We start from the raw sequence: 9,540 nt of genomic DNA on the forward strand, positions 1-9,540 counted from the left end.
TTTTTTTTCATGCTTCGTATTATTAAACACAGCCCATCACTTTTAGGCATCTCAGGAATTACTGCATATCATTTTTTAAAGTTATTTTTTGAGCATTAATATTTATCATTCCACAACTGTAATCCAAAATCATTTCTGAAAGTACACTTAGAAAATGACAATATATTGTAATAACAGCTTAATACAGTAATTAACTGTGGATGCAGAGATTCTGATGTAATGCTCATGTTAATAAGTATTCTCATAGAAGAAATGGAGAAATATTCATCAAGGCATACAGGATGCACAGCAATATTATATTGCCAGCTTTGCCTTTTATTTATTCTCATGTGAAAGCTGCAAAGCTTATCTTTACCCCTCTTAAGGGACAGTAAACCAAAGCTCCTGAACAGTGGGAGGAAAAACAGGATGTTAGATGCACCATTTCTGCAGTAAAACATTATGATCTGAGTGCACACGAGTGCTGCTCTGAAAGTAATGAAACAGGAGGCATTAGGTTGGCCCATCGTATCAGGGGCAGATGCTGGTAGTATGGCAGTAGAGGCTGAACCTTCCAGCCAATATTCCATTACATTTTTTGTTGTGTGACAAATGACATATGATGTGGAAGTGTAGAGGAAGGAAAGGAGTGGAATTGAACTCCACCATGCTGAAACCCATGGTACCCATGGACATTCACTGATGCTTGCTGAACAGTGATGGAGACCAAACAGTGGATGTGAGCATAGTGAGGAGTTGGGTGCTACATTCCAGCAGTGGAGGCAGCCAGTCACCACCATTGGTGCAGATTTTTGTGAGCACAGCATGCAGACTGTTGTTTATTTCTGGCAAAAAATGAATAGGTAATGGTGGTGACTACATTGAAAAAATAGTGTTTAGTAGCTGAGAATTTGTTCTTTCAAATAGTGTTATTGTGCCCTTTTTATCTGTTGTAGTTTCCATGGAAATAAGTAGAAGACATGATTTTTGGAGCAACCTACGTAAAATAGGTCACGTCAGAACTTGGAGAAAGTGATGATGTGAAATAGCTGTGCAGAAATGCACGCTATAGTCAAAGAGCACGTTTTGCAAATCAGAGCAATGAATATTTGATTCATAATGACAATCCAATGCTATTGCTCTTAAGTGAGAGAACGATGATGATTTACCTGGTAAGAAGCTTGTGGCTGTTAAACAAGACAGTGACAGGAAATTGCCTGTGAAAAGCATATTGAAATGCCTTGATTCAAGGTGGCCAATAACACCAGTATCCAGACCTTCCAAGTCTTACTGTCAAGAAAAAAAGTACATGTCTCTGGAACAAATTCAGGGCCACTTATATTTGCCAAGCTCCATATAAAATCTGAAGGAATAGTTCTTCACAGGGTATAGTTATATTTGCAGTAGTTAATAAGCAAACTGGCAAGACATTTTGCATCCTCAACTGTCATCACTCAGTGATGCAAATACACTTGATAGAACTCAATCACATACTTAACAACAGAATTTAAAAAAAAAAGAAAATTAAAATATATATAAGCCTTAAGAATAAACACACGTTAAACTATTTCATGAGACTTTCTCTGGAAAGGGAATTACAATGCTTTCACAAACACAGGCCATTGCAATATATATTACATCACTGAGTGATTAGAGCTGGCATACAGGGTATTCAAACATTACTGATGACTTTCTTCACACACACACCATCTATCACTGCTATTCTCATCAAATCAAGAATAGCTCTAGCATTAAGGCAGAAACTGTGAACAGTTTCCTCAATATGAAAACTTTCCTACAGGAGAGCTTTTGATTACACATTAGCTACTGAAAATTTAAGATACTCAGAATGACCAGTTTTATTACGAACACAAAACACAAAGTACACACACAGAAAGGAAAGAAGCAGCTACTGTTGTCTGCTTCTCCCAAAATATGAGCTTTTTGAAGTTCTGTATAAATAACAGAGGATTCAACCAGATCCACTCTGCTGCTGCTATATCCTCCCTCCATCACACAAACAGTTCAAGTGAAAATAATCCCATTCTCTCTATATAGAGTGTATTTGTGAACTATACATCAGCTGAACAAAGTACATCATCTCAGTGAACACATGTGATGGCCTTCTTACAGGCTGAAGATTTTTTCCTATTACATGACTTATGTCATGCTAGATACCAGCCTACCATATGGTAAGAAAAACAGTTGCAATGCTGCTACGTGATGGAAAACACAGCAACGATAGCAGAGCAGCAATCGTCCTAGGCTGCTACAAGAGAAGGCATGCTCAAATGCAACAGCTACAGGCACAGAAAGAAAGAAACAAAACAAAACAAACTTACTTTCCCTTAGAAGGAAAGGCAGGTAGCCAAGGATCTCCAGCAAGATGCTCTTGCTTCCACCGCCAACCCTTAAATAAGGTCTGGGAAGGGGTCAATCCTGACTCCACCCCTTCCACTCAGGTGCACTGCATGCACTGAGCTCCCCTGGGTTGGCCCTGCAGGTGCTCAATGACTGCTTCAGGCCATGACTTAGCATTTCTAATACCATAGTCCACGCACCATGAGTAAGGAAGTCCTTCTGCAGGGTTTTGGCTTTTCAAAGGCATTTCTTCACCTACCAGTTAATGAAACAGAAAACTCATCTTCCCTAGTCAAAATTTTCTTTTATTGGGATATTTCTTTCAAATGTATCTAAAATATATCACCCAATAAATCTAAAATAACTAAAATACCACTTACAGAAACAATCTGGTTATGGTCAAACGTTTGATAATTTTATTTGCAGAAGGTCCAAATTAGAATAAAGCACTTTTTCAAAGGCACTTGGTGGAAGCTGAATCTATTAAAACTATTTACTGAAAACATTAATACATTCCTTCCTGTGAAATCCAGTTCTGCATTCTCAATAGAAAGTACATCAACCTCTTAAATAAGCAACCCATATAGGCGTGCTTCCAGCTTCTTGTAAGCAGATGAAGACTGAAAATACTCCAAATCTGGAGGTTGGGCCCAGCTGCTGCCTTTAAAAAAAGCATTTGTTTCATCCCAACATCCTTGTCAATACGATAAAAATAAATATTCTCACAATTTGGAATAGTCTTCTTCCCAAGTCACAGGAAAAGAATTAACCTTTCATTTGCAGGAAAGCACTCTGCAGTCTTAGAGACTGGCAAAGAAATAAGAAAAACTCCTAAGAACTCATCAACAAAATAAAATAATAAAAAAGAAAGAAAGAAAGAAAAGTACAGATATGGCATTTCCAGCATAGCTTCTTGAAATAGCACTTGTCTGGAACTTTTTAGGTACTTATCATTGTGATATTGAAAGAAAAAAATCACACAAAAACGTGAACTTTTTGTAAAGTAAATCCATATGTTTTCTGTATCCTCATGGAGGATTTAGAGAGAATACATGCAATATTCCATGTATTTTGATTGCCAGAATGCTGACTTCTACACCATAAATCAGTTAGTTATCACTAACAGTTCAGGGGAGATAGGAGTAAGTAGTAATCCAACACTAATGCACATAAATCATCATTTTTTAAAAGGAAAAAAAGCAGAGGCACAGAAATGTCAATGACTCCTCCTGAAAGCTACCAAAGGCCATTTCTAAATGGACTTGGTGTCCTGGGGAATCCTCCCTCCCACTCACAAGCAAGAAGCAGGAGTCTCTCACAGGCACTGCTTGCTTATTTGGAAGGAGGTGGGTGGAAGTAAAGTGTTCAGTGTGGTTTTAACTTGCTCTTGCATGATTTTACCCCTGGAAAGAGGCCTAACAGAGCTCCCACAGTGTGTCAACTCCCTCCCTGAAGTGACCCATGGGATCACGGTTTGGGAATCTTCACACCGGGTCATTAGGAAAAGACATTGGTAACAGACCCTAGTCAGCAATAGCACACAGCCTTAAACAAAAATATCCTTACCAATTCTTCTGCACACTGACATCTAAAAAACCTCACACAAAACAGCCATAAAGAAAACCAGACAGTAAATATTTAATTTAAACACCATGTGACTGGGCCAGATCTCATAGCCTTTAATTGATATTCCCCATTAGCAGACCGATCAGAGAGAGTGACACAGGATCCCTCCACAGGCTAAGGTCCACCCCGGACCTTATTTTCTGAATAATAATGGATTTATTTATCTTTTCAGGTATAGATAATCAGTGTCCATAGGAGAAAGATGGGAAAGGTACTCATTAACAAAGCACAAAAAAGTTTCCACAGCACATCTGAAATCTATGGTACCATTTAATCCATCTGCTCTCTCAAGCACTATTCAGCCTAGAAACATGAAGAACATTCCCTTGTCCTCAAGCTACCAACTCTGAATGCAAAGTCTGATAGAATCAGTTTTGGGAGTACCTCAAATCCACCTGAAGGCTAAGCATCAGACGTACAGAAATCTAGTGAACATGTAGCCTCCTAGTACAGCAAACTGTTATTAAGACTCAGGATTTCAGTACTTCTACAGAGTGAGTAGCTACAAACAAGTCAGAAAAGCAATTTAATTGAGTAATAGTTAAATGTGGCAAATTCTTTTTTTTTTATTGCAATATGTTGTTTCTTTTACCTTCTGTTTGGTAAATGTTGCCCAAAAATATCTGAGATGTTTTTGTATCATCATTGAGATTATTCTCATGAGCAACAACAGAAAAAGAGCTGAGATCCATTCTAACCACGAGCTTACCTAGATAGAAAAGCTCACTGTCCAAAATCACTACATATCACTACATATCTCATAATTTAATGCAATGAACTGAGGTGACAAAAGAAGGAGCTTCAGGATCTTGGAACAGCAAATTTTGCAAAGCCAGGGAAATCAGTGAGGTCATACTCAAACACTTATGCTCAACACAGAAATAGCTCAAGTGAAAAATACAGATGTTACTCAGCCTTTCCATTCCAAGTGAGAGGGGGAAAAAATGACTTAGGAAAGACTGCAGACTGGCTTGCATGAATAAACACTTTTAGCAGCAAATTAAGAGGAAGTCCAGGTGCTGCAAAGAGAAAAGATTAATTAGCAAAGATGACAGTGTCTCAGGGTAAGAAGTGTTGAAACTTTAAATTAAAAAAGAAAAAGTGGCTTCTGGATTTTGATGCCAGCAGCTGACCTGCTCCAAAGCACAGGACAAGTTGCTACTTCAGCTGGAGCCACTGCTGTAGGTGTATTCTGCTCACATTAGATAAAGAGTGGGGCAAACAAAATGAGACTGTTATTCCAGGCTAAAAAGTTCTACACAGTGCTAAGCATCCAAACAGGCAAAAACAATGCAAAGGATGCAGACCTCAGAATTGGAGAGAAAAGGTCAGAGACAGCTACTGCCAAGCTATTCTGAGCATCACATAAGCGACTTGGGCCAAAGTAGTCAATCTGAAAGCCTCAGCAGGTCACAGGCTCAGCACGGTGACTGTCAGTGTATTTCTAACTCTCATAAGGGGCTCTGGTACTCCTCCAAGCAGAATAACCTGCTGTATCCTCTCTCACACTTCCTGCCAAGCACGGGGCCCAGAGAAAGTTATTTGAGGAAGGTTTTCAGTAAACATAAGACATCACTTCTATTCTTTACAGAGTGCTATAAAACAGGATGAACAAAACTTCACTTGTAGCATCTTTGGAGCAATAGCTTCTTATTCTATCCTCTCTGATTACAGTTGTAGCACCCATAAGCTTCATCTCCATACTTCACTACTAATAACCAAAAGTGAGCAACTTTGTTAGAAAAGTGCAGATTCAGCAGCATATTTATTTCAACCCCACCTATCCATCCCCATAAATATAAATATGTTCCACAGAAAAAATCTGCTTTACTCCGCAATATATATATATAAATTTTAAAGGCATGTAAGACTACAGCCAACGATTATGTGATAAGTTTGCAGGTGGGAGGACTTTTTTAATAAAATGCTTTTAGTGTTGTTAATAAAACACGCAGGTACAGGAAATCATAATATCTGAAAAATGAATTTGATACAGTTTTGTACAATTCTTATTATTATTTTTTTAATTATATTTGTTGAAAATTTAGGAAATGAACAGTTCCTTGTTACTAACCAAACTATTCTTGTAATCCTTATCCAAAAACTTGATGCAGAACAGAGCAAGTTCAACTGCTAATTGGTAGAACTTAGCATGGAATATTCTTTTTCTGACAAAACCATAATAGTTTTGCCAGTCCTGATATGGTCAGGTCAACAGGTTCCAAAATAAAGAAATAAGCTTGCATATCTCTAGAGGTCCTTTCCAACCTCTACAATTCAGTAATTCCCTATATATGGCTACTTAAATTTTTCAAGGATAACAATGGAATCTGCAGGTGAAATTTAATTTCACGTACAGTCTCTCTACAAAACCATATTTTTTAAAAATGAAATTTTTGCAGAAAGAAGCAGAAATATGGACTGAATAACTAATAAAGAAATTCTTCTTTTACAGTTTTTTCAGTATTCACATTATCCGAGCATAACCCAAGTTTTTCTGCCGCGGTGACCAGAATCCATCTGTAGTCTTGTTCTACTCTCTCCCTTGTTTACTTCATCATAACTAAAAAGTGGGCAACAGGGTGTATATCAGACCTGCACTTGTCTACCAGTAGTAGCATTTAGTCATGAAACCAGCATAAAATTCAACAGGGAAGTAGATAAAAAATTTCCACAGTCTGAAGTGTATGCATTTAAGTTATTAAGCTAGAACTAAAATAGAGATGATAAAAAACAGTCACGCCTATATAATCCTCAGATATTTCCACCATTCTGGCAAATATTTGCTGTTTCTGTAAATCTTCTCTCAGCACCTGTCAGAAGCACAGCCAGAAACACGGGGGAATAAATACATCAGCGTGCACAGATCTCCCATAAATCCAGTCAATTTGGAGTGAGCTAATTCCCCTCTCAAGCAAGAGAGAAATTTACTAAAATTCTTAATCTGCTGTGTGCTGACGCAGCACTGCAGAGCTTTGATCACCCTGCACTTCCCTGAGCTGCTCAGCAGAGGAGCATGCAGGGAGCAAGGGCAGGAACAGGGCTCCAGGAGCAGTAAGACACAGCTCAGGCAGAAGGTTAACATTCAAAGACAGCAGGCACATTGTAGGGAGAGGAGAAAGAGGTGAAGCATGTAGAATCAGAGTAGCCGTGCATTTACGGAGCAGTCGATCTGTTTTCGTTTTCCCATCCTACCTCTTCTTCTAACAGGCTTTTTTCCTTGGTTGCATATTTCATCATATTATTTGGTTTGTCCCTTATTTACTTATTTATTCTCCTTCTATTTCGTGCTCTACAAAACTTACGCTGTTGAAAAACAACATATTTTCTCAGCTGAGCCTGACAGTGTCAAAACTCACATAGAGCACTTGAACTGCCGTGTTAGAGCGAGCCACATTCAACACAGATCACTATAGATAAAACCCTATTGATGTTTACAACTATTCTGGCTCGTGCTAGGGTTTCTTCTGCAGCTCTTAAGTCTGACACTATTTGTATCTACAGGCAGCAGTATTGACAATGAGCCAGAGAGCTGCTTAACTGAGGGAGAAAAATCTTCCAAGCAACCAGGTCTTTATTGCAAGGAAACCTGAAAGTTGCAAGATTTGTCTGCTTTTCCTCAACAGGGTGAAGGAAAAGGCTCATTTGGCTAAACTGTACCTGCTGCTTTCTTACCCTTAGCCTGAACTCCAAGTCTCAGAGATACCCTTCTGTGTAAGGGCAAGCCAAATGCAGGCACTGATTGCATCCTGAAAATTAATGAGGAATGGTGGCAGTAGGCAGCCATGGCAAAAAATAAATAAATAAATAAATAAAAATTGCCCATTCCTGCTAGTCCAAAAGTTGTGAGCTGCCCAGGGGAAAGAAAAAAAATAAAAAAAAATAAAAATTCCAGTTAGTATAGCCTCGGAACAGTCAGTTATTGTTATAAACTATGCCTGTAGGCAAAAGCAAGTGTGATACCACTCAACTTCCACATCTGACCACTTGAGTATTTACAACCTTCCCAGATACGCTTCCTCATTTCTACACCGTCCTGCTACCAACAGATATTGTGTCTGAGCTGTATCTGCAGTGCTGAACTGATGCTCCCATCAAAAGGATTTCAAAGGGAAAAGCAGTTCAGTTGCTGGTTATTCACCTCTTGGAACTTGGAAGGGCCTATCCTCACATTCTTTTCCACCACAAGTTTTCCTAGAACACTTTGCACAAGTATCTTAAGTCAAGGCACTCAAGGAATCCTTCAGAAAACTCCAGAATGATTTGTGCACCTCAAACAGTGCTCAAATGGGGATCAGACATATTTTGCACTCCTTCTTGTAAACCCTCAGCCTTGTTTCTCTGCTCCTCCCCAGCTCCCTGCTGCCAGCTCTCTGCAAGATGCTGACCCACTACAGCAGTGAGAGAAATACCAAGCTATTTCTCCTGGATTGCTTTTCTGCAAATTCAACCAGTTAATGCAGCTGAAAGCAGGTCTGGTGAGCGTCAGCCAAAGGTAAGAAGCACATATCTGGGAGCAGGGAAGGAGAAAATGGAAACTCCTTGTCAGCTGCAAATTGTAAGACTGTTCACCACATGCTGCCGAGCCAAACATGGAGTTTCAGAGAAAACACAGCAACAACTCAAATATTTTTCATTAAAAATAACCTCAAAGAAAAAAAAAAGGGGGGGGAGGGGGGAAAACAGGAAAAACCTGCCCTCCAGGGAGAAGTGCATGGTATGTCCCACCTACACGTCGCAGATGTTGCATGAGCCTCAACCCACACCTCTACCCAAGGGGCAGCAGTCCCACACAGGCTTACCAGAATGGCACTTTTTGATACTGTGACATTTTACAGAATAGCAAGCAGGATTAAATGCTCCTGATACAATGATTTGGTTTTACTGGGTCAGGACACTCCCTGGGAAGAAGACAACGCAGCTTCCACTATCAAACTGCTTATGGGTTCTGATCCAGTGATGGGTAAATGTAAAACTATAGAAATTAACCTGAGAGAAGGGACCAAAGCCCTTCATATGTAGTTTTTCAGTATGTCTGAGTTAAATGTAAAGCTGGCATAGTAGCAGCTTTACAGCTGCTTCACAATCATCCACCATGACAAGCAACCCCTGCTTGGTAATTTACATCTCACATGAAATCCTCCCATTATTTTGGGCCACAGGAAATAAAGTTAAAACCAAAGCTACACATTAATGTGATATTATTCACTGTGTCACTTGCTTTACTCAGTTGCCCAAGAGCCAGCAAAGGTTAGAAGTCAATGAAAGGTAGCATTGTGCTCTCAACTTTTTCTTAATTATATATAGTTATATAGATACAGACATACACAATCTTATTTTAACAGCTCAGGTTTTTAATATCAAGTTCAAGTAAGAGTACAATCATCCTGATTGCATAGCTTTACTACAATGTGACATCTCCCCTCATCACAAAAAATAAACAAGATTAAAACAACTTCTCAACCGGGGCTGTAAGATTGTGCACGTTGATTGCAAAGCCCAGACAGAAAGGATTCAAACGTGAATTGGACAACAGCTTTCCCAGCATACCTCATTTATAAGCTGTGACAGGAC

At 39.2% G+C, this 9,540-nt stretch overlaps 1 long non-coding RNA gene across 1 annotated transcript in view; it reads right to left on the reverse strand.

The window, feature by feature from the left end:
* Window positions 1-2,369, reverse strand: part of LOC116216417 — a 182,793-nt gene extending 180,424 nt beyond the window's left edge. The window contains exon 1 of the long non-coding RNA XR_004159102.1: window positions 2,322-2,369. This is a non-coding gene — a long non-coding RNA (uncharacterized LOC116216417). The remainder of the gene's footprint in view (window positions 1-2,321) is intronic.
* Between the last annotated feature and the right edge of the window lie 7,171 nt (window positions 2,370-9,540).

Source organism: Meleagris gallopavo, chromosome 3, assembly GCF_000146605.3.
Source record: "Meleagris gallopavo isolate NT-WF06-2002-E0010 breed Aviagen turkey brand Nicholas breeding stock chromosome 3, Turkey_5.1, whole genome shotgun sequence".
Taxonomy (NCBI): Eukaryota; Metazoa; Chordata; class Aves; order Galliformes; family Phasianidae; genus Meleagris; species Meleagris gallopavo.